This window comes from Melospiza melodia, chromosome 2 (genome assembly GCF_035770615.1).
Source record: "Melospiza melodia melodia isolate bMelMel2 chromosome 2, bMelMel2.pri, whole genome shotgun sequence".
In the NCBI taxonomy this organism is placed as follows: Eukaryota; Metazoa; Chordata; class Aves; order Passeriformes; family Passerellidae; genus Melospiza; species Melospiza melodia.
Window position 1 is genome coordinate 55,764,732 of NC_086195.1, and position 23,483 is coordinate 55,788,214.

Here is a 23,483-nt window from a genome sequence, read left to right on the forward strand (position 1 = left end):
CCGTTGTTTCTGTTTGGGGGCCTGTGGCTGGGAGTGGCCGGCTGGCTCCTTAGAATCTACGATACGCAGGATGGTTCCCAGACCAGAGGTGGCACCAGTGCCAAGTTGGGCTGGATTTATAGTACCAAGTGGTTCCTGCAATCTGCCATCCAGAAGCGGGGCAGCTTACTTTTGTTTGCCAGGGAAACGGGCCGAGCTTTGTGTCTGGGCGCCTATGGCTGGGAGTGACCTGCTAGGTCCTGAAAAGCTACGATAGGCAGGATGGTGACCAGACCCATGGTGGCACCAGTGCCAAGTTGGGCTGGTTTGATAGTACCAAGTGGCTCCTGCAATCCGCCATCAAAAAGTTGGCAGGCGAGTTTTGTTTTCCAGGGAAAAGCGCCGTTGTTTGTGTTTGGGGGCCTGTGGCTGGGAGTGGCCGGCTGGCTGCTTAGAATCCACGATACGCAGGATGGTTCCCAGACCAGAGGTGGCACCATTGCCAAGTCGGGCTAGTTTGATGGTGAAAAGTGGCTCCTGCAATCTGATATCCAGAAGCGGGGCAGCTTACTTTTGTTTGCCAGGGAAACGGGCAGAGCTTTGTGTCTGGGGCCCTATGGCTGGGAGTGACCGGCTGGCTCCTGAAAAGCTACGATAGGCAGGATGGTGACCAGACCCATAGTGGCACCAGTGCCAAGTTGGGCTGATTTGATAGTACCAAGTGGCTCCTGCAATCTGCCATCAAAAAGTCGGCAGACGAGTTTTGATTTCCAGGGAAAGGCGCCGTTGTTTGTGTTTGGGCGCCTGTGGCAGGGAGTGGCTGGCTGGCTCCTTAGAATCCACGATACGCAGGATGGTTCCCAGACCCAAGGTGGCACCAGTGCCATGTCGGGCTGGCTTGATAGTACACAGTGGTTCCTGCAATCTGCCATCCAGAAGCGGGGCAGCTTACTTTTGTTTGCCAGGGAAACGGGCCGAGCTTTGTGTCTGGGGGCCTATGGCTGGGAGTGACCGGCTGGCTCCTGCAAAGCTACGGTAGGCAGGATGTTGACCAGACCCATGGTGGCACCAGTGCCAAGTTGGGCTGGTTTGATAGTACCAAGTGGCTCCTGCAATCTGCCATCAAAATGTTGGCAGGCGAGTTTTGTTTTCCAGGGAAAAGGGACGTTGATTTTGTTTGGGGGCCTGTGGCTGGGAGTGGCCGGCTTGATAATTGGAATCCCCGAGCCGCAGGATGGTTCCCAGACCAGAGGTGGCACCAGTGCCAAGTCGGGCTAGTTTGATGGTGCAAAGTGGTTCCTGCAATCTGCCATCCAGAAGCGGGGCAGCTTACTTTTGTTTGCCAGGGAAATGGGCCGAGGTTTGTGTCTGGGGGCCTATGGCTGGGAGTGACCGGCTGGCGCCTGAAAAGCTACGATAGGCAGGATGGTGACCAGACCCATGGTGGCACCAGTGCCAAGTTGGGCTGATTTGATAGTAGCAAGTGGCTCCTGCAATCTGTCATAAAAAATTTGGCAGGCGAGTTTTGTTTTCCAGGGAAAAGCGCCGTTGTTTGTGTTTGGGGGCCTGTGGCTGGGAGTGGCCGGCTGGCTGCTTAGAATCTACGATACGCAGGATGGTTCCCAGACCAGAGGTGGCACCAATGCCAAGTTGGGCTGGATTTATAGTACCAAGTGGTTCCTGCAATCTGCCATCCAGAAGCGGGGCAGCTTACTTTTGTTTGCCAGGGAAACGGGCCGAGCTTTGTGTCTGGGCGCCTACGGCTGGGAGTGACCTGCTAGGTCCTGAAAAGCTACGATAGGCAGGATGGTGACCATATCCATGGTGGCACCAGTGCCAAGTTGGGCTGGTTTGATAGTACCAAGTGGCTCCTGCAATCCGCCATCAAAAATTTGGCAGGCGAGTTTTGTTTTCCAGGGAAAAGCGCCATTGTTTGTGTTTGGGGGCATGTGGCTGGGAGTGGCCGGCTGGCTGCTTAGAATCCACGATACGCAGGATGGTTCCCAGACCCAAGGTGGCACCAGTGCCAAGTCGGGCTGGTTTGATAGTACCAAGTGATTCCTGCAATCCGCCATCCAGAAGCGGGGCAGCTTACTTTTGTTTGCCAGGGAAACGGGCCGAGCTTTGTGTCTGGGGGCCTATGGCTGGGAGTGACCGGCTAGGTCCTGAAAAGCTACGATAGGCAGGATGGTGACCAGACCCATGGTGGCACCAGTGCCAAGTTGGGCTGGTTTGATAGTACCAAGTGGCTCCTGCAATCTGCCATCAAAAAGTCGGCAGGCGAGTTTTGTTTTCCAGGGAAAAGCGCCGTTGTTTGTGTTTGCAGGCCTGTGGCTGGGATTGGACGGATGGCTAATTAGAATCCACGATACGCAGGATGGTTCCCAGACCAGAGGTGGCACCATTGCCAAGTCGGGCTAGTTTGATGGTGAAAAGTGGCTCCTGCAATCTGATATCCAGAAGCGGGGCAGCTTACTTTTGTTTGCCAGGGAAACAGGCCGAGCTTTGAGTCTGGGGGCCTATGGCTGGGAGTGACCGGCTGGCTCCTGAAAAGCTACGATAGGCAGGATGGTGACCAGACCCATGGTGGCAGCAGTGCCAAGTTGGGCTGGTTTGATAGTACCAAGTGGCTCCTGCAATCTGCCATCAAAAAGTTGGCAGGCGAGTTTTGTTTTCCAGGGAAAAGCGCCGTTGTTTGTGTTTGCGGGCCTGTGGCTGGGAGTGGCCGGCTGGCTCCTTAGAATCCACGATACGCAGGATGGTTCCCAGACCAGAGGTGGCACCAGTGCCAAGTTGGGCTGATTTGATAGTACCAAGTGGCTCCTGCAATCTGCCATCCAGAAGCGGGGCAGCTTACTTTTGTTTGCCAGGGAAACGGCCCGAGCATTGTGTCTGGGGGCCTATGGCTGGGAGTGACCGGCTGGCTCCTGAAAAGCTACGATAGGCAGGATGGTGACCAGACCCATGGTGGCACCAGTGCCAAGTTGGGCTGATTTGATAGTACCAAGTGGCTCCTGCAATCTGCCATCAAAAAGTCGGCAGGCGAATTATGTTTTCCAGGGAAAAGGGCCGTTGTTTTTGTTTGGGGGCCTGTGGCAGGGAGTGGCCGGCTGGCTCCTTAGAATCCACGATACGCAGCATGGTTCCCAGACCTGAAGTGGCAACAGTGCCAAGTCGGGCTGGTTTGATAGTACCAAGTGGCTCCTGCAATCTGCCATCAAAAAGTTGGCAGGCGAGTTTTGTTTTCCAGGGAAAAGCGCCGTTGTTTGTGTTTGCGGGCCTGTGGCTGGGAGTGGCCGGCTGGCTCCTTAGAATCCACGATACGCAGGATGGTTCCCAGACCCAAGGTGGCACCAGTGCCAAGTTGGGCTGGTTTGATAGTACCAAGTGGCTCCTGCAATCTGCCATCCAGAAGCGGGGCAGCTTACTTTTGTTTGCCAGGGATACGGGCGGAGCTTTTTGTCTGGGGGCCTATGGCTGGGAGTGACCGGCTGGCTCCTGAAAAGCTACGATAGGCAGGATGGTGACCAGACCCATGGTGGCACCAGTGCCAAGTTGGGCTGGTTTGATAGTACCAAGTGGCTCCTGCAATCTGCCATCAAAAAGATGGCAGGCGAGTTTGTTATCCAGGGAAAAGCGCCGTTGTTTTTGTTTGGGGGCCTGTGGCTGGGAGTGGCCGGATGGCTAATTAGAATCCACGATACGCAGCATGGTTCCCAGACCTGAGGTGGCACCAGTGACAAGTCGGGCCAGTTTGATACTACCAAGTGCGTCCTGCAATCTTCCATCCAGAAGCGGGGCAGCTTACTTTTGTTTCCCAGGGAAACGGGCCGAGCTTTGTGTCTGGGCGCCTATGGCAGGGAGTGACCGGCTGGCTCCTGAAAAGCTACGATAGGCAGGATGGTGACCAGACCCATGGTGGCACCAGTGCCAAGTTGGGCTGGTTTGATAGTACCAAGTGGCTCCTGCAATCTGCCATCAAAAACTTGGCAGGCGAGTTTTGTTTTCCAGGGAAAAGCGCCGTTGTTTTTGTTTGGGGGCCTGTGGCTGGGAGTGGCCGGCTGGCTCCTTAGAATCCACGATACGCAGGATGGTTCCCAGACCAGAGGTGGCACCAGTGCCAAGTCGGGCTAGTTTGATGGTGCAAAGTGGCTCCTGCAATCTGCCATCCAGAAGCGGGGTAGCTTACTTTTGTTTGCCAGGGAAACGGGCCGAGTATTGTGTATGGGGGCCTATGGCTGCGAGTGACCGGCTGGCTCCTGAAAAGCTACGATAGGCAGGATGGTGACCAGATCCATGGTGGCACCAGTGCCAAGTTGGGCTGATTTGATAGTACCAAGTGGCTCCTGCAATCTGCCATCAAAAAGTTGGCAGGCGAATTTTGTTTTCCAGGGAAAAGCGCCGTTGTTTGTGTTTGCGGGCCTGTGGCTGGGAGTGGCCGGCTGGCTCCTTAGAATCCACGATACGCAGCATGGTTCCCAGACCAGAGGTGGCACCAGTGCCAAGTTGGGCTGGTTTGATAGTACCAAGTGTGTCCTGCAATCTGCCATCCAGAAGCGGGGCAGCTTACTTTTGTTTGCCAGGGAAACGGGCCGAGGTTTGTGTCTGGGGGCCTATGGCTGGGAGTGACCGGCTGTCTCCTGAAAAGCTACGATAGGCAGGATGGTGACCAGACCCATGGTGTCACCAGTGCCAAGTTGAGCTGGTTTGATAGTACTAAGTGGCTCCTGCAATCTGCCATCAAAAATTTGGCAGGCGAGTTTTGTTTTCCAGGGAAAAGCGCCGTTGTTTTTGTTTGGGTGCCTATGGCAGGGAGTGGCCGGCTGGCTCCTTAGAATCCACGATACGCAGGATGGTTCCCAGACCAGAGGTGGCACCAGTGCCAAGTTGGGCTGATTTGATAGTACCAAGTTGCTCCTGCAATCTGCGATCCAGAAGCGGGGCAGCTTACTTGTGTTTGCCAGGGAAACGGGCCGAGGTTTGTGACTGGGGGCCTAAGGCTGGGTATGACCGGCTGGCTCCTGAAAAGCTACGATAGGCAGGATGGTGACCAGACCCATGGTGGCACCAGTGCCAAGTTGGGCTGGTTTGATAGTACCAAGTGGCTCCTGCAATCTGCCATCAAAACTTGGCAGGCGAGTTTTGTTTCCCAGGGAAAAGCGCCGTTGTTTGTGTTTGGGGGCCTGTGGCTGGGAGTGGACGGATGGCTAATTAGAATCCACGATAGGCAGGATGGTTCCCAGACCAGAGGTGACACCAGTGCCAAGTCGGGCTGGTTTGATAGTAGCAAGTGGTTCCTGCAATCTGCCATCCAGAAGCGGGGCAGCTTACTTTTGTTTGCCAGGGAAACGGGCCGAGCTTTGTGTCTGGGGGCCTATGGCTGGGAGTGACCGGCTGGCTCCTGAAAAGCTACGATAGGCAGGATGGTGACCAGACCCATGGTGGCACCAGTGCCATGTTCGGCTGATTTCATAGTACCAAGTGGCTCCTGCAATCTGCCATCAAAAAGTCGGCAGGCGAGTTTTGTTTTCCAGGGAAAAGCGCCGTTGTTTGTGTCTGCGGGCCTGTGGCTGGAGTGGCCGGCTGGTTCCTTGGAATCCACGATACGCAGCATGGTTCCCAGACCCAAGGTGGCACCAGTGCCAAGTTGGGCTGGTTTGATAGTACCAAGTGGTTCCTGCAATCTGCCATCAAAAAGTTGGCAGGCGAGTTTTGTTTTCCAGGGAAAAGCGCCGTTGTTTTTGTTTGGGGGCCTGTGGCTGGGAGTGGCCGGCTGGCTCCTTAGAATCAACGATACGCAGGATGGTTCCCAGACCCAAGGTGGCACCAGTGCCAAGTTGGGCTGGTTTGATAGTAGCAAGTGGTTCCTGCAATCTGCCATCCAGAAGCGGGGCAGCTTACTTTTGTTTGCCAGGGAAACGGGCCGAGGTTTGTGTCTGGGGGCCTATGGCTGGGAGTGACCGGCTGGCTCCTGAAAAGCTACGATAGGCAGGATGGTGACCAGACCCATGGTGGCACCAGTGCCAAGTTGGGCTGGTTTGATAGTACCAAGTGGCTCCTGCAATCTGCCATCAAAAAGTTGGCAGGCGAGTTTTGTTTTCCAGGGAAAAGCGCCGTTGTTTGTGTTTGGGGGCCTGTGGCTGGGAGTGGCCGGCTGGCTCCTTAGAATCCACGATACGCAGCATGGTTCCCAGACCAGAGGTGGCACCAGTGCCAAGTTGGGCTGGTTTGATAGTAGCAAGTGGTTCCTGCAATCTGCCATCCAGAAGCGGGGCAGCTTACTTTTGTTTGCCAGGGAAACGGGCCGAGCTTTGTGTCTGGGGGCCTATGGCTGGGAGTGACCGGCTGGCTCCTGAAAAGCTACGATAGGCAGGATGGTGACCAGACCCATGGTGGCACCAGTGCCAAGTTGAGCTGGTTTGATAGTACTAAGTGGCTCCTGCAATCTGCCATCAAAAATTTGGCAGGCGAGTTTTGTTTTCCAGGGAAAAGCGCCGTTGTTTGTGTTTGGGTGCCTATGGCAGGGAGTGGCCGGCTGGCTCCTTAGAATCCACGATACGCAGGATGGTTCCCAGACCAGAGGTGGCACCAGTGCCAAGTTGGGCTGATTTGATAGTACCAAGTTGCTCCTGCAATCTGCGATCCAGAAGCGGGGCAGCTTACTTGTGTTTGCCAGGGAAACGGGCCGAAGTTTGTGTCTGGGGGCCTATGGCTGGGAGTGACCGGCTGGCTCCTGAAAAGCTACGGTAGGCAGGATGGTGACCAGACCGATGGTGGCACCAGTGCCAAGTTGGGCTGGTTTGATAGTACCAAGTGGCTCCTGCAATCTGCCATCAAAAAGTTGGCAGGCGAGTTTTGTTTTCCAGGGAAAAGCGCCGTTGTTTGTGTTTGGGGGCCTGTGGCTGGGAGTGGCCGGCTTGATAATTGGAATCCCCGAGCCGCAGGATGGTTCCCAGACCAGAGGTGGCACCAGTGCCAAGTCGGGCTAGTTTGATGGTGCAAAGTGGCTCCTGCAATCTGCCATCCAGAAGCGGGGCAGCTTACTTTTGTTTGCCAGGGAAATGGGCCGAGGTTTGTGTCTGGGGGCCTATGGCTGGGAGTGACCGGCTGGCTCTTGAAATGCTACGATAGGCAGGATGGTGACCAGACCCATGGTGGCACCAGTGCCATGTTCGGCTGATTTCATAGTACCAAGTGGCTCCTGCAATCTGCCATCAAAAAGTCGGCAGGCGAGTTTTGTTTTCCAGGGAAAAACGCCGTTGTTTGTGTCTGCGGGCCTGTGGCTGGAGTGGCCGGCTGGTTCCTTGGAATCCACGATACGCAGCATGGTTCCCAGACCCATGGTGGCACCAGTGCCAAGTGTGGCTGGTTTGATAGTACCAAGTGGTTCCTGCAATCTGCCATCAAAAAGTTGGCAGGCGAGTTTTGTTTTCCAGGGAAAAGCGCCGTTGTTTTTGTTTGGGGGCCTGTGGCTGGGAGTGGCCGGCTGGCTCCTTAGAATCCACGATACGCAGGATGGTTCCCAGACCCAAGGTGGCACCAGTGCCAAGTTGGGCTGGTTTGATAGTAGCAAGTGGTTCCTGCAATCTGCCATCCAGAAGCGGGGCAGCTTACTTTTGTTTGCCAGGGAAACGGGCCGAGGTTTGTGTCTGGGGGCCTATGGCTGGGAGTGACCGGCTGGCTCCTGAAAAGCTACGATAGGCAGGATGGTGACCAGACCCATGGTGGCACCAGTGCCAAGTTGGGCTGGTTTGATAGTACCAAGTGGCTCCTGCAATCTGCCATCAAAAAGTTGGCAGGCGAGTTTTGTTTTCCAGGGAAAAGCGCCGTTGTTTCTGTTTGGGTGCCTGTGGCAGGGAGTGGCCGGCTGGCTCCTTAGAATCCACGATACGCAGGATGGTTCCCAGACCCAAGGTGGCACCAGTGCCAAGTTGGGCTGGTTTGATAGTACCAAGTGGTTCCTGCAATCTGCCATCCAGAAGCGGGGCAGCTTACTTTTGTTTGCCAGGGAAACGGGCCGAGGATTTTGTCTGGGGGCATATGGCTGGGAGTGACCGGCTGGCTCCTGAAAAGCTACGATAGGCAGGATGGTGACCAGACCCATGGTGGCACCAGTGCCAAGTTGGGCTGGTTTGATAGTACCAAGTGGCTCCTGCAATCTGCCATCAAAAAGTTGGCAGGCGAGTTTTGTTTTCCAGGGAAAAGCGCCGTTGTTTCTGTTTGGGTGCCTGTGGCAGGGAGTGGCCGGCTGGCTCCTTAGAATCCACGATACGCAGGATGGTTCCCAGACCCAAGGTGGCACCAGTGCCAAGTTGGGCTGGTTTGATAGTACCAAGTGGTTCCTGCAATCTGCCATCCAGAAGCGGGGCAGCTTACTTTTGTTTGCCAGGGAAACGGGCCGAGCTTTGTGTCTGGGGGCCTATGGCTGCGAGTGACCGGCTAGGTCCTGAAAAGCTACGATAGGCAGGATGGTGACCAGACCCATGGTGGCACCAGTGCCAAGTTGGGCTGGTTTGATAGTACCAAGTGGCTCCTGCAATCTGCCATCAAAAAGTTGGCAGGCGAGTTTTGTTTTCCAGGGAAAAGCGCCGTTGTTTGTGTTTGCGGGCCTGAGGCTGGGAGTGGACGGATGGCTAATTAGAATCCACGATACGCAGGATGGTTCCCAGACCAGAGGTGGCACCATTGCCAAGTCGGGCTAGTTTGATTGTGAAAAGTGGCTCCTGCAATCTGATATCCAGAAGCGGGGCAGCTTACTTTTGTTTGCCAGGGAAACGGGCAGAGCTTTGTGTCTGGGGCCCTATGGCTGGGAGTGACCGGCTGGCTCCTGAAAAGCTACGATAGGCAGGATGGTGACCAGACCCATGGTGGCAGCAGTGCCAAGTTGGGCTGGTTTGATAGTACCAAGTGGCTCCTGCAATCTGCCATCAAAAAGCTGGCAGGCGAGTTTTGTTTTCCAGGGAAAAGCGCCGTTGTTTGTGTTTGGGGGCCTGTGGCTGGGAGTGGCCGGCTGGCTCCTTAGAATCCACGATACGCAGGATGGTTCCCAGACCCAAGGTGGCACCAGTGCCAAGTTGGGCTGATTTGATAGTACCAAGTGGCTCCTGCAATCTGCCATCCAGAAGCGGGGCAGCTTACTTTTGTTTGCCAGGGAAACGGGCCGAGCTTTCTGTCTGGGGGCCTATGGCTGGGAGTGACCAGCTGGCTCCTGAAAAGCTACGATAGGCAGGATGGTGACCAGACCCATGGTGGCAGCAGTGCCAAGTTGGGCTGATTTGATAGTACCAAGTGGCTCCTGCAATCTGCCATCAAAATGTCGGCAGGCGAATTATGTTTTCCAGGGAAAAGGGCCGTTGTTTCTGTTTGGGGGCCTGTGGCAGGGAGTGGCCGGCTGGCTCCTTAGAATCCACGATACGCAGCATGGTTCCCAGACCTGAGGTGGCAACAGTGCCAAGTCGGGCTGGTTTGATAGTACCAAGTGTCTCCTGCAATCTGCCATCAAAAAGTTGGCAGGCGAGTTTTGTTTTCCAGGGAAAAGCGCCGTTGTTTGTGTTTGGGGGCCTGTGGCTGGGAGTGGCCGGCTGGCTCCTTAGAATCCACGATACGCAGGATGGTTCCCAGACCAGAGGTGGCACCAGTGCAAAGTTGGGCTGGTTTGATAGTACCAAGTGGTTCCTGCAATCTGCCATCCAGAAGCTGGACAGCTTACTTTTGTTTGCCAGGGAAACGGGCCGAGGTTTGTGTCTGGGGGCCTCTGGCTAAGAGTGACCAGCTGGCTCCTGAAAAGCTACGATAGGCAGGATGGTGACCAGACCCATGGTGGCAGCAGTGCCAAGTTGGGCTGGTTTGATAGTACCAAGTGGCTCCTGCAATCTGCCATCAAAAAGTTGGCAGGCGAGTTTTGTTTTCCAGGGAAAAGCGCCGTTGTTTGTGTTTGGGGGCCTGTGGCTGGGAGTGGCCGGCTGGCTCCTTAGAATCCACGATACGCACCATGGTTCCCAGACCAGAGGTGGCACCAGTGCCAAGTTGGGCTGGTTTGATAGTACCAAGTGGCTCCTGCAATCTGCCATCCAGAAGCGGGGCAGCTTACTTTTGTTTGCCAGGGAAACGGGCCGAGGTTTGTGTCTGGGGCCCTATGGCTGGGAGTGACCGGCTGGCTCCTGAAAAGCTACGATAGGCAGGATGGTGACCAGACCCATGGTGGCACCAGTGCCAAGTTGAGCTGGTTTGATAGTACTAAGTGGCTCCTGCAATCTGCCATCAAAAATTTGGCAGGCGAGTTTTGTTTTCCAGGGAAAATCGCCGTTGTTTGTGTTTGGGTGCCTATGGCTGGGAGTGGCCGGCTGGCTCCTTAGAATCCACGATACGCACCATGGTTCCCAGAATTGAGGTGGCACCAGTGCCAAGTTGGGCTGATTTGATAGTACCAAGTGGCTCCTGCAATCTGCGATCCAGAAGCGGGGCAGCTTACTTGTGTTTGCCAGGGAAACGGGCCGAGGTTTGTGTCTGGGGGCCTATGGCTGGGAGTGACCGGCTGGCTCCTGAAAAGCTACGATAGGCAGGATGGTGACCCTATCCATGGTGGCACCAGTGCCAAGTCGGGCTGGTTTGATAGTAGCAAGTGGTTCCTGCAATCTGCCATCCAGAAGCGGGGCAGCTTACTTTTGTTTGCCAGGGAAACGGGCCGAGCTTTGTGTCTGGGCGCCTATGGCTGGGAGTGACCTGCTAGGTCCTGAAAAGCTACGATAGGCAGGATGGTGACCCTATCCATGGTGGCACCAGTGCCAAGTTGGGCTGGTTTGATAGTACCAAGTGGCTCCTGCAATCCGCCATCAAATTGTTGGCAGGCGAGTTTTGTTTTCCAGGGAAAAGCGCCGTTGTTTCTGTTTGGGTGCCTGTGGCAGGGAGTGGCCGGCTGGCTCCTTAGAATCCACGATACGCAGGATGGTTCCCAGACCCAAGGTGGCACCAGTGCCAAGTTGGGCTGGTTTGATAGTACCAAGTGGTTCCTGCAATCTGCCATCCAGAAGCGGGGCAGCTTACTTTTGTTTGCCAGGGAAACGGGCCGAGCTTTCTGTCTGGGGGCCTATGGCTGCGAGTGACCGGCTAGGTCCTGAAAAGCTACGATAGGCAGGATGGTGACCAGACCCATGGTGGCACCAGTGCCAAGTTGGGCTGGTTTGATAGTACCAAGTGGCTCCTGCAATCTGCCATCAAAAAGTTGGCAGGCGAGTTTTGTTTTCCAGGGAAAAGCGCCGTTGTTTGTGTTTGCGGGCCTGAGGCTGGGAGTGGACGGATGGCTAATTAGAATCCACGATACGCAGGATGGTTCCCAGACCAGAGGTGGCACCATTGCCAAGTCGGGCTAGTTTGATGGTGAAAAGTGGCTCCTGCAATCTGATATCCAGAAGCGGGGCAGCTTACTTTTGTTTGCCAGGGAAACGGGCAGAGCTTTGTGTCTGGGGCCCTATGGCTGGGAGTGACCGGCTGGCTCCTGAAAAGCTACGATAGGCAGGATGGTGACCAGACCCATGGTGGCAGCAGTGCCAAGTTGGGCTGGTTTGATAGTACCAAGTGGCTCCTGCAATCTGCCATCAAAAAGCTGGCAGGCGAGTTTTGTTTTCCAGGGAAAAGCGCCGTTGTTTGTGTTTGCGGGCCTGTGGCTGGGAGTGGCCGGCTGGCTCCTTAGAATCCACGATACGCAGGATGGTTCCCAGACCCAAGGTGGCACCAGTGCCAAGTTGGGCTGATTTGATAGTACCAAGTGGCTCCTGCAATCTGCCATCCAGAAGCGGGGCAGCTTACTTTTGTTTGCCAGGGAAACGGGCCGAGCTTTCTGTCTGGGGGCCTATGGCTGGGAGTGACCAGCTGGCTCCTGAAAAGCTACGATAGGCAGGATGGTGACCAGACCCATGGTGGCAGCAGTGCCAAGTTGGGCTGATTTGATAGTACCAAGTGGCTCCTGCAATCTGCCATCAAAATGTCGGCAGGCGAATTATGTTTTCCAGGGAAAAGGGCCGTTGTTTCTGTTTGGGGGCCTGTGGCAGGGAGTGGCCGGCTGGCTCCTTAGAATCCACGATACGCAGCATGGTTCCCAGACCTGAGGTGGCAACAGTGCCAAGTCGGGCTGGTTTGATAGTACCAAGTGTCTCCTGCAATCTGCCATCAAAAAGTTGGCAGGCGAGTTTTGTTTTCCAGGGAAAAGCGCCGTTGTTTGTGTTTGGGGGCCTGTGGCTGGGAGTGGCCGGCTGGCTCCTTAGAATCCACGATACGCAGGATGGTTCCCAGACCAGAGGTGGCACCAGTGCAAAGTTGGGCTGGTTTGATAGTACCAAGTGGTTCCTGCAATCTGCCATCCAGAAGCTGGACAGCTTACTTTTGTTTGCCAGGGAAACGGGCCGAGGTTTGTGTCTGAGGGCCTCTGGCTAAGAGTGACCAGCTGGCTCCTGAAAAGCTACGATAGGCAGGATGGTGACCAGACCCATGGTGGCAGCAGTGCCAAGTTGGGCTGGTTTGATAGTACCAAGTGGCTCCTGCAATCTGCCATCAAAAAGTTGGCAGGCGAGTTTTGTTTTCCAGGGAAAAGCGCCGTTGTTTGTGTTTGGGGGCCTGTGGCTGGGAGTGGCCGGCTGGCTCCTTAGAATCCACGATACGCACCATGGTTCCCAGACCAGAGGTGGCACCAGTGCCAAGTTGGGCTGGTTTGATAGTACCAAGTGGCTCCTGCAATCTGCCATCCAGAAGCGGGGCAGCTTACTTTTGTTTGCCAGGGAAACGGGCCGAGGTTTGTGTCTGGGGCCCTATGGCTGGGAGTGACCGGCTGGCTCCTGAAAAGCTACGATAGGCAGGATGGTGACCAGACCCATGGTGGCACCAGTGCCAAGTTGAGCTGGTTTGATAGTACTAAGTGGCTCCTGCAATCTGCCATCAAAAATTTGGCAGGCGAGTTTTGTTTTCCAGGGAAAATCGCCGTTGTTTGTGTTTGGGTGCCTATGGCTGGGAGTGGCCGGCTGGCTCCTTAGAATCCACGATACGCACCATGGTTCCCAGAATTGAGGTGGCACCAGTGCCAAGTTGGGCTGATTTGATAGTACCAAGTGGTTCCTGCAATCTGCCATCCAGAAGCTGGACAGCTTACTTTTGTTTGCCAGGGAAACGGGCCGAGGTTTGTGTCTGGGGGCCTCTGGCTAAGAGTGACCAGCTGGCTCCTGAAAAGCTACGATAGGCAGGATGGTGACCAGACCCATGGTGGCAGCAGTGCCAAGTTGGGCTGGTTTGATAGTACCAAGTGGCTCCTGCAATCTGCCATCAAAAAGTTGGCAGGCGAGTTTTGTTTTCCAGGGAAAAGCGCCGTTGTTTGTGTTTGGGGGCCTGTGGCTGGGAGTGGCCGGCTGGCTCCTTAGAATCCACGATACGCACCATGGTTCCCAGACCAGAGGTGGCACCAGTGCCAAGTTGGGCTGGTTTGATAGTACCAAGTGGCTCCTGCAATCTGCCATCCAGAAGCGGGGCAGCTTACTTTTGTTTGCCAGGGAAACGGGCCGAGGTTTGTGTCTGGGGCCCTATGGCTGGGAGTGACCGGCTGGCTCCTGAAAAGCTACGATAGGCAGGATGGTGACCAGACCCATGGTGGCACCAGTGCCAAGTTGAGCTGGTTTGATAGTACTAAGTGGCTCCTGCAATCTGCCATCAAAATTTGGCAGGCGAGTTTTGTTTTCCAGGGAAAATCGCCGTTGTTTGTGTTTGGGTGCCTATGGCTGGGAGTGGCCGGCTGGCTCCTTAGAATCCACGATACGCACCATGGTTCCCAGAATTGAGGTGGCACCAGTGCCAAGTTGGGCTGATTTGATAGTACCAAGTGGCTCCTGCAATCTGCGATCCAGAAGCGGGGCAGCTTACTTGTGTTTGCCAGGGAAACGGGCCGAGGTTTGTGTCTGGGGGCCTATGGCTGGGAGTGACCGGCTGGCTCCTGAAAAGCTACGATAGGCAGGATGGTGACCAGACCCATGGTGGCACCAGTGCCAAGTTGGGCTGGTTTGATAGTACCAAGTGGCTCCTGCAATCTGCCATCAAAACTTGGCAGGCGAGTTTTGTTTTCCAGGGAAAAGCGCCGTTGTTTGTGTTTGGGGGCCTGTGGCTGGGAGTGGCCGGCTGGCTAATTAGAATCCACGATACGCAGGATGGTTCCCAGACCTGAGGTGACACCAGTGCCAAGTCGGGCTGGTTTGATAGTAGCAAGTGGTTCCTGCAATCTGCCATCCAGAAGCGGGGCAGCTTACTTTTGTTTGCCAGGGAAACGGGCCGAGCTTTGTGTCTGGGCGCCTATGGCTGGGAGTGACCTGCTAGGTCCTGAAAAGCTACGATAGGCAGGATGGTGACCCTATCCATGGTGGCACCAGTGCCAAGTTGGGCTGGTTTGATAGTACCAAGTGGCTCCTGCAATCCGCCATCAAAATGTTGGCAGGCGAGTTTTGTTTTCCAGGGAAAAGCGCCGTTGTTTCTGTTTGGGTGCCTGTGGCAGGGAGTGGCCGGCTGGCTCCTTAGAATCCACGATACGCAGGATGGTTCCCAGACCCAAGGTGGCACCAGTGCCAAGTTGGGCTGGTTTGATAGTACCAAGTGGTTCCTGCAATCTGCCATCCAGAAGCGGGGCAGCTTACTTTTGTTTGCCAGGGAAACGGGCCGAGCTTTGTGTCTGGGGGCCTATGGCTGCGAGTGACCGGCTAGGTCCTGAAAAGCTACGATAGGCAGGATGGTGACCAGACCCATGGTGGCACCAGTGCCAAGTTGGGCTGGTTTGATAGTACCAAGTGGCTCCTGCAATCTGCCATCAAAAAGTTGGCAGGCGAATTTTGTTTTCCAGGGAAAAGCGCCGTTGTTTGTGTTTGCGGGCCTGAGGCTGGGAGTGGACGGATGGCTAATTAGAATCCACGATACGCAGGATGGTTCCCAGACCAGAGGTGGCACCATTGCCAAGTCGGGCTAGTTTGATGGTGAAAAGTGGCTCCTGCAATCTGATATCCAGAAGCGGGGCAGCTTACTTTTGTTTGCCAGGGAAACGGGCAGAGCTTTGTGTCTGGGGCCCTATGGCTGGGAGTGACCGGCTGGCTCCTGAAAAGCTACGATAGGCAGGATGGTGACCAGACCCATGGTGGCAGCAGTGCCAAGTTGGGCTGGTTTGATAGTACCAAGTGGCTCCTGCAATCTGCCATCAAAAAGCTGGCAGGCGAGTTTTGTTTTCCAGGGAAAAGCGCCGTTGTTTGTGTTTGCGGGCCTGTGGCTGGGAGTGGCCGGCTGGCTCCTTAGAATCCACGATACGCAGGATGGTTCCCAGACCCAAGGTGGCACCAGTGCCAAGTTGGGCTGATTTGATAGTACCAAGTGGCTCCTGCAATCTGCCATCCAGAAGCGGGGCAGCTTACTTTTGTTTGCCAGGGAAACGGGCCGAGCTTTCTGTCTGGGGGCCTATGGCTGGGAGTGACCAGCTGGCTCCTGAAAAGCTACGATAGGCAGGATGGTGACCAGACCCATGGTGGCAGCAGTGCCAAGTTGGGCTGATTTGATAGTACCAAGTGGCTCCTGCAATCTGCCATCAAAATGTCGGCAGGCGAATTATGTTTTCCAGGGAAAAGGGCCGTTGTTTCTGTTTGGGGGCCTGTGGCAGGGAGTGGCCAGCTGGCTCCTTAGAATCCACGATACGCAGCATGGTTCCCAGACCTGAGGTGGCAACAGTGCCAAGTCGGGCTGGTTTGATAGTACCAAGTGTCTCCTGCAATCTGCCATCAAAAAGTTGGCAGGCGAGTTTTGTTTTCCAGGGAAAAGCGCCGTTGTTTGTGTTTGGGGGCCTGTGGCTGGGAGTGGCCGGCTGGCTCCTTAGAATCCACGATACGCAGGATGGTTCCCAGACCAGAGGTGGCACCAGTGCAAAGTTGGGCTGGTTTGATAGTACCAAGTGGTTCCTGCAATCTGCCATCCAGAAGCTGGACAGCTTACTTTTGTTTGCCAGGGAAACGGGCCGAGGTTTGTGTCTGGGGGCCTCTGGCTAAGAGTGACCAGCTGGCTCCTGAAAAGCTACGATAGGCAGGATGGTGACCAGACCCATGGTGGCAGCAGTGCCAAGTTGGACTGGTTTGATAGTACCAAGTGGCTCCTGCAATCTGCCATCAAAAAGTTGGCAGGCGAGTTTTGTTTTCCAGGGAAAAGCGCCGTTGTTTGTGTTTGGGGGCCTGTGGCTGGGAGTGGCCGGCTGGCTCCTTAGAATCCACGATACGCACCATGGTTCCCAGACCAGAGGTGGCACCAGTGCCAAGTTGGGCTGGTTTGATAGTACCAAGTGGCTCCTGCAATCTGCCATCCAGAAGCGGGGCAGCTTACTTTTGTTTGCCAGGGAAACGGGCCGAGGTTTGTGTCTGGGGCCCTATGGCTGGGAGTGACCGGCTGGCTCCTGAAAAGCTACGATAGGCAGGATGGTGACCAGACCCATGGTGGCACCAGTGCCAAGTTGAGCTGGTTTGATAGTACTAAGTGGCTCCTGCAATCTGCCATCAAAAATTTGGCAGGCGAGTTTTGTTTTCCAGGGAAAATCGCCGTTGTTTGTGGTTGGGTGCCTATGGCTGGGAGTGGCCGGCTGGCTCCTTAGAATCCACGATACGCACCATGGTTCCCAGAATTGAGGTGGCACCAGTGCCAAGTTGGGCTGATTTGATAGTACCAAGTGGCTCCTGCAATCTGCGATCCAGAAGCGGGGCAGCTTACTTGTGTTTGCCAGGGAAACGGGCCGAGGTTTGTGTCTGGGGGCCTATGGCTGGGAGTGACCGGCTGGCTCCTGAAAAGCTACGATAGGCAGGATGGTGACCAGACCCATGGTGGCACCAGTGCCAAGTTGGGCTGGTTTGATAGTACCAAGTGGCTCCTGCAATCTGCCATCAAAACTTGGCAGGCGAGTTTTGTTTCCCAGGGAAAAGCGCCGTTGTTTGTGTTTGGGGGCCTGTGGCTGGGAGTGGCCGGCTGGCTAATTAGAATCCACGATACGCAGGATGGTTCCCAGACCTGAGGTGACACCAGTGCCAAGTCGGGCTGGTTTGATAGTAGCAAGTGGTTCCTGCAATCTGCCATCCAGAAGCGGGGCAGCTTACTTTTGTTTGCCAGGGAAACGGGCCGAGCTTTGTGTCTGGGGGCCTATGGCTGGGAGTGACCGGCTGGCTCCTGAAAAGCTACGATAGGCAGGATGGTGACCAGACCCATGGTGGCACCAGTGCCATGTTCGGCTGATTTCATAGTACCAAGTGGCTCCTGCAATCTGCCATCAAAAAATTGGCAGGCGAGTTTTGTTTTCCAGGGAAAAGCGCCGTTGTTTTTGTTTGGGGGCCTGTGGGTGGGAGTGGACGGCTGGCTCCTTAGAATCCACGATACGCAGGATGGTTCCCAGACCAGAGGTGGCACCAGTGCCAAGTCGGGCTAGTTTGATGGTGCAAAGTGGCTCCTGCAATCTGCCATCCAGAAGCGGGGTAGCTTACTTTTGTTTGCCAGGGAAACGGGCCGAGTATTGTGTCTAGGGGCCTATGGCTGCGAGTGACCGGCTGGCTCCTGAAAAGCTACGATAGGCAGGATGGTGACCAGACCCATGGTGGCACCAGCGCCAAGTTGGGCTGATTTGATAGTACCAAGTGGCTCCTGCAATCTGCCATCAAAAGGTTGGCAGGCGAGTTTTGTTTTCCAGGGAAAAGCGCCGTTGTTTGTTTCTGGGGGCCTGTGGCTGGAGTGGCCGGCTGGCTCCTTAGAATCCACGATACGCAGCATGGTTCCCAGACCTGAGGTGGCACCAGTGCCAAGTCGGGCTAGTTTGATGGTGCAAAGTTGCTCCTGCAATCTGCCATCCAGAAGCGGGGTAGCTTACTTTTGTTTGCCAGGGAAACGGGCCGAGGTTTTTCTCTGGGGTCCTATGGCAGGGAGGGACCGGCTGGCTCCTGAAAAGCTACGATAGGCAGGATGGTGACCAGACCCATGGTGGCACCAGTGCCAAGTTGGGCTGATTTGATAGTAGCAAGTGGCTCCTGCAATCTGCCATCAAAATGTTGGCAGGCGAGTTTTGTTTTCCAGGGAAAAGCGCCGTTGTTTGTGTTTGGGGGCCTGTGGCTGGGAGTGGCCGGCTGGCTCCTTAGAATCCACGATACGCAGGATGGTTCCCAGACCCAAGGTGGCACCAGTGCCAAGTTGGGCTGGTTTGATAGTACCAAGTGGTTCCTGCAATCTGCCATCCAGAAGCGGGGCAGCTTACTTTTGTTTGTCAGGGAAACGGGCCGAGGTTTGTGTCTGGGGGCCTATGGCTGGGATTGACCGGCTGGCTCCTGAAAAGCTACGGTAGGCAGGATGGTGACCAGACCCATGGTGGCAGCAGTGCCAAGTTGGGCTGGTTTGATAGTACCAAGTGGCTCCTGCAATCTGCCATCAAAAAGTTGGCAGGCGAGTTTTGTTTTCCAGGGAAAAGCGCCGTTGTTTGTGTTTGGGGGCATATGGCTGAGAGTGGCCGGATGGCTAATTAGAATCCACGATACGCAGGATGGTTCCCAGACCAGAGGTGGCACCAGTGCCAAGTCGGGCCAGTTTGATGGTGCAAAGGGGCTCCTGCAATCTGCCATCCAGAAGCAGGGCAGCTTACTTTTGTTTGCCAGGGAAACGGGCCGAGGATTTTGTCTGGGGGCCTATGGCTGGGAGTGACCGGCTGGCTCCTGAAAAGCTACGATAGGCAGGATGGTGACCAGACCCATGGTGGCACCAGTGCCAAGTTGGGCTGATTTGATAGTACCAAGTGGCTCCTGCAATCTGCCATCAAAATGTTGGCAGGCGAGTTTTGTTTTCCAGGGAAAAGCGCCGTTGTTTGTGTTTGGGGGCCTGTGGCTGGGAGTGGCCGGCTGGCTGCTTAGAATCTACGATACGCAGGATGGTTCCCAGACCAGAGGTGGCACCAGTGCCAAGTTGGGCTGGATTTATAGTACCAAGTGGTTCCTGCAATCTGCCATCCAGAAGCGGGGCAGCTTACTTTTGTTTGCCAGGGAAACGGGCCGAGCTTTGTGTCTGGGGGCCTATGGCTGCGAGTGACCGGCTACGTCCTGAAAAGCTACGATAGGCAGGATGGTGACCAGACCCATGGTGGCACCAGTGCCAAGTTGGGCTGGTTTGATAGTACCAAGTGGCTCCTGCAATCTGCCATCAAAAAGTTGGCAGGCGAGTTTTGTTTTCCAGGGAAAAGCGCCGTTGTTTGTGTTTGGGGGCCTGTGGCTGGGAGTGGACGGATGGCTAATTAGAATCCACGATACGCAGGATGGTTCCCAGACCAGAGGTGGCACCATTGCCAAGTCGGGCTAGTTTGATGGTGAAAAGTGGCTCCTGCAATCTGATATCCAGAAGCGGGGCAGCTTACTTTTGTTTGCCAGGGAAACGGGCAGAGCTTTGTGTCTGGGGTCCTATGGCTGGGAGTGACCGGCTGGCTCCTGAAAAGCTACGATAGGCAGGATGGTGACCAGACCCATGGTGGCACCAGTGCCAAGTTGAGCTGGTTTGATAGTACTAAGTGGCTCCTGCAATCTGCCATCAAAAATTTGGCAGGCGAGTTTTGTTTTCCAGGGAAAATCGCCGTTGTTTGTGTTTGGGTGCCTATGGCTGGGAGTGGCCGGCTGGCTCCTTAGAATCCACGATACGCACCATGGTTCCCAGAATTGAGGTGGCACCAGTGCCAAGTTGGGCTGATTTGATAGTACCAAGTGGCTCCTGCAATCTGCGATCCAGAAGCGGGGCAGCTTACTTGTGTTTGCCAGGGAAACGGGCCGAGGTTTGTGTCTGGGGGCCTATGGCTGGGAGTGACCGGCTGGCTCCTGAAAAGCTACGATAGGCAGGATGGTGACCAGACCCATGGTGGCACCAGTGCCAAGTTGGGCTGGTTTGATAGTACCAAGTGGCTCCTGCAATCTGCCATCAAAACTTGGCAGGCGAGTTTTGTTTCCCAGGGAAAAGCGCCGTTGTTTGTGTTTGGGGGCCTGTGGCTGGGAGTGGCCGGCTGGCTCCTTAGAATCCACGATACGCAGGATGGTTCCCAGACCTGAGGTGACACCAGTGCCAAGTCGGGCTGGTTTGATAGTAGCAAGTGGTTCCTGCAATCTGCCATCCAGAAGCGGGGCAGCTTACTTTTGTTTGCCAGGGAAACGGGCCGAGCTTTGTGTCTGGGGGCCTATGGCTGGGAGTGACCGGCTGGCTCCTGAAAAGCTACGATAGGCAGGATGGTGACCAGACCCATGGTGGCACCAGTGCCATGTTCGGCTGATTTCATAGTACCAAGTGGCTCCTGCAATCTGCCATCAAAAAGTCGGCAGGCGAGTTTTGTTTTCCAGGGAAAAGCGCCGTTGTTTGTGTCTGCGGGCCTGTGGCTGGAGTGGCCGGCTTGTTCCTTGGAATCCACGATACGCAGGATGGTTCCCAGACCCAAGGTGGCACCAGTGCCAAGTTGGGCTGGTTTGATAGTAGCAAGTGGTTCCTGCAATCTGCCATCCAGAAGCGGGGCAGCTTTCTTTTGTTTGCCAGGGAAACGGGCCGAGCTTTGTGTCTGGGGGCCTATGGCTGGGAGTGACCGGCTGGCTCCTGAAAAGCTACGATAGGCAGGATGGTGACCAGACCCATGGTGGCACCAGTGCCAAGTTGGGCTGGTTTGATAGTACCAAGTGGCTCCTGCAATCTGCCATCAAAATGTTGGCAGGCGAGTTTTGTTTTCCAGGGAAAAGCGCCGTTGTTTTTGTTTGGGGGCCTGTGGGTGGGAGTGGACGGCTGGCTCCTTAGAATCCACGATACGCAGGATGGTTCCCAGACCAGAGGTGGCACCAGTGCCAAGTCGGGCTAGTTTGATGGTGCAAAGTGGCTCCTGCAATCTGCCATCCAGAAGCGGGGTAGCTTACTTTTGTTTGCCAGGGAAACGGGCCGAGTATTGTGTCTAGGGGCCTATGGCTGCGAGTGACTGGCTGGCTCCTGAAAAGCTACGATAGGCAGGATGGTGACCAGACCCATGGTGGCACCAGTGCCAAGTTGGGCTGATTTGATAGTACCAAGTGGCTCCTGCAATCTGCCATCAAAAGGTTGGCAGGCGAGTTTTGTTTTCCAGGGAAAAGCGCCGTTGTTTGTTTCTGGGGGCCTGTGGCTGGAGTGGCCGGCTGGCTCCTTAGAATCCACGATACGCAGCATGGTTCCCAGACCTGAGGTGGCACCAGTGCCAAGTCGGGCTAGTTTGATGGTGCAAAGTGGCTCCTGCAATCTGCCATCCAGAAGCGGGGTAGCTTACTTTTGTTTGCCAGGGAAACGGGCCGAGGTTTTTCTCTGGGGTCCTATGGCAGGGAGGGACCGGCTGGCTCCTGAAAAGCTACGATAGGCAGGATGGTGACCAGACCCATGGTGGCACCAGTGCCAAGTTGGGCTGATTTGATAGTAGCAAGTGGCTCCTGCAATCTGCCATCAAAATGTTGGCAGGCGAGTTTTGTTTTCCAGGGAAAAGCGCCGTTGTTTGTGTTTGGGGGCCTGTGGCTGGGAGTGGCCGGCTGGCTCCTTAGAATCCACGATACGCAGGATGGTTCCCAGACCAGAGGTGGCACCAGTGCCAAGTTGGGCTGGTTTGATAGTACCAAGTGGTTCCTGCAATCTGCCATCCAGAAGCGGGGCAGCTTACTTTTGTTTGTCAGGGAAACGGGCCGAGGTTTGTGTCTGGGGGCCTATGGCTGGGATTGACCGGCTGGCTCCTGAAAAGCTACGGTAGGCAGGATGGTGACCAGACCCATGGTGGCACCAGTGCCAAGTTGGGCTGGTTTGATAGTACCAAGTGGCTCCTGCAATCTGCCATCAAAAAGTTGGCAGGCGAGTTTTGTTTTCCAGGGAAAAGCGCCGTTGTTTTTGTTTGGGGGCATATGGCTGAGAGTGGCCGGATGGCTAATTAGAATCCACGATACGCAGGATGGTTCCCAGACCAGAGGTGGCACCAGTGCCAAGTCGGGCCAGTTTGATGGTGCAAAGGGGCTCCTGCAATCTGCCATCCAGAAGCAGGGCAGCTTACTTTTGTTTGCCAGGGAAACGGGCCGAGGATTTTGTCTGGGGGCCCATGGCTGGGAGTGACCGGCTGGCTCCTGAAAAGCTACGATAGGCAGGATGGTGACCAGACCCATGGTGGCACCAGTGCCAAGTTGGGCTGATTTGATAGTACCAAGTGGCTCCTGCAATCTGCCATCAAAATGTTGGCAGGCGAGTTTTGTTTTCCAGGGAAAAGCGCCGTTGTTTGTGTTTGGGGGCCTGTGGCTGGGAGTGGCCGGCTGGCTGCTTAGAATCTACGATACGCAGGATGGTTCCCAGACCAGAGGTGGCACCAGTGCCAAGTTGGGCTGGATTAATAGTACCAAGTGGTTCCTGCAATCTTCCATCCAGAAGCGGGGCAGCTTACTTTTGTTTGCCAGGGAAACGGGCCGAGGTTTGTGTCTGGGCGCCTATGGCTGCGAGTCACCTGCTAGGTCCTGAAAAGCTACGATAGGCAGGATGGTGACCATATCCATGGTGGCACCAGTGCCAAGTTGGGCTGGTTTGATAGTACCAAGTGGCTCCTGCAATCCGCCATCAAAAAGTTGGCAGGCGAGTTTTGTTTTCCAGGGAAAAGCGCCGTTGTTTGTGTTTGGGTGCCTGTGGCAGGGAGTGGCCGGCTGGCTCCTTAGAATCCACGATACGCAGGATGGTTCCCAGACCCAAGGTGGCACCAGTGCCAAGTTGGGCTGGTTTGATAGTACCAAGTGGTTCCTGCAATCTGCCATCCAGAAGCGGGGCAGCTTACTTTTGTTTGCCAGGGAAACGGGCCGAGCTTTGTGTCTGGGGGCCTATGGCTGCGAGTGACCGGCTACGTCCTGAAAAGCTACGATAGGCAGGATGGTGACCAGACCCATGGTGGCACCAGTGCCAAGTTGGGCTGGTTTGATAGTACCAAGTGGCTCCTGCAATCTGCCATCAAAAAGTTGGCAGGCGAGTTTTGTTTTCCAGGGAAAAGCGCCGTTGTTTGTGTTTGGGGGCCTGTGGCTGGGAGTGAACGGATGGCTAATTAGAATCCACGATACGCAGGATGGTTCCCAGACCAGAGGTGGCACCATTGCCAAGTCGGGCTAGTTTGATGGTGAAAAGTGGCTCCTGCAATCTGATATCCAGAAGCGGGGCAGCTTACTTTTGTTTGCCAGGGAAACGGGCAGAGCTTTGTGTCTGGGGCCCTATGGCTGGGAGTGACCGGCTGGCTCCTGAAAAGCTACGGTAGGCAGGATGGTGACCAGACCCATGGTGGCACCAGTGCCAAGTTGGGCTGGTTTGATAGTACCAAGTGGCTCCTGCAATCTGCCATCAAAAAGTTGGCAGGCGAGTTTTGTTTTCCAGGGAAAAGCGCCGTTGTTTGTGTTTGGGGGCCTGTGGCTGGGAGTGGCCGGCTTGATAATTGGAATCCCCGAGCC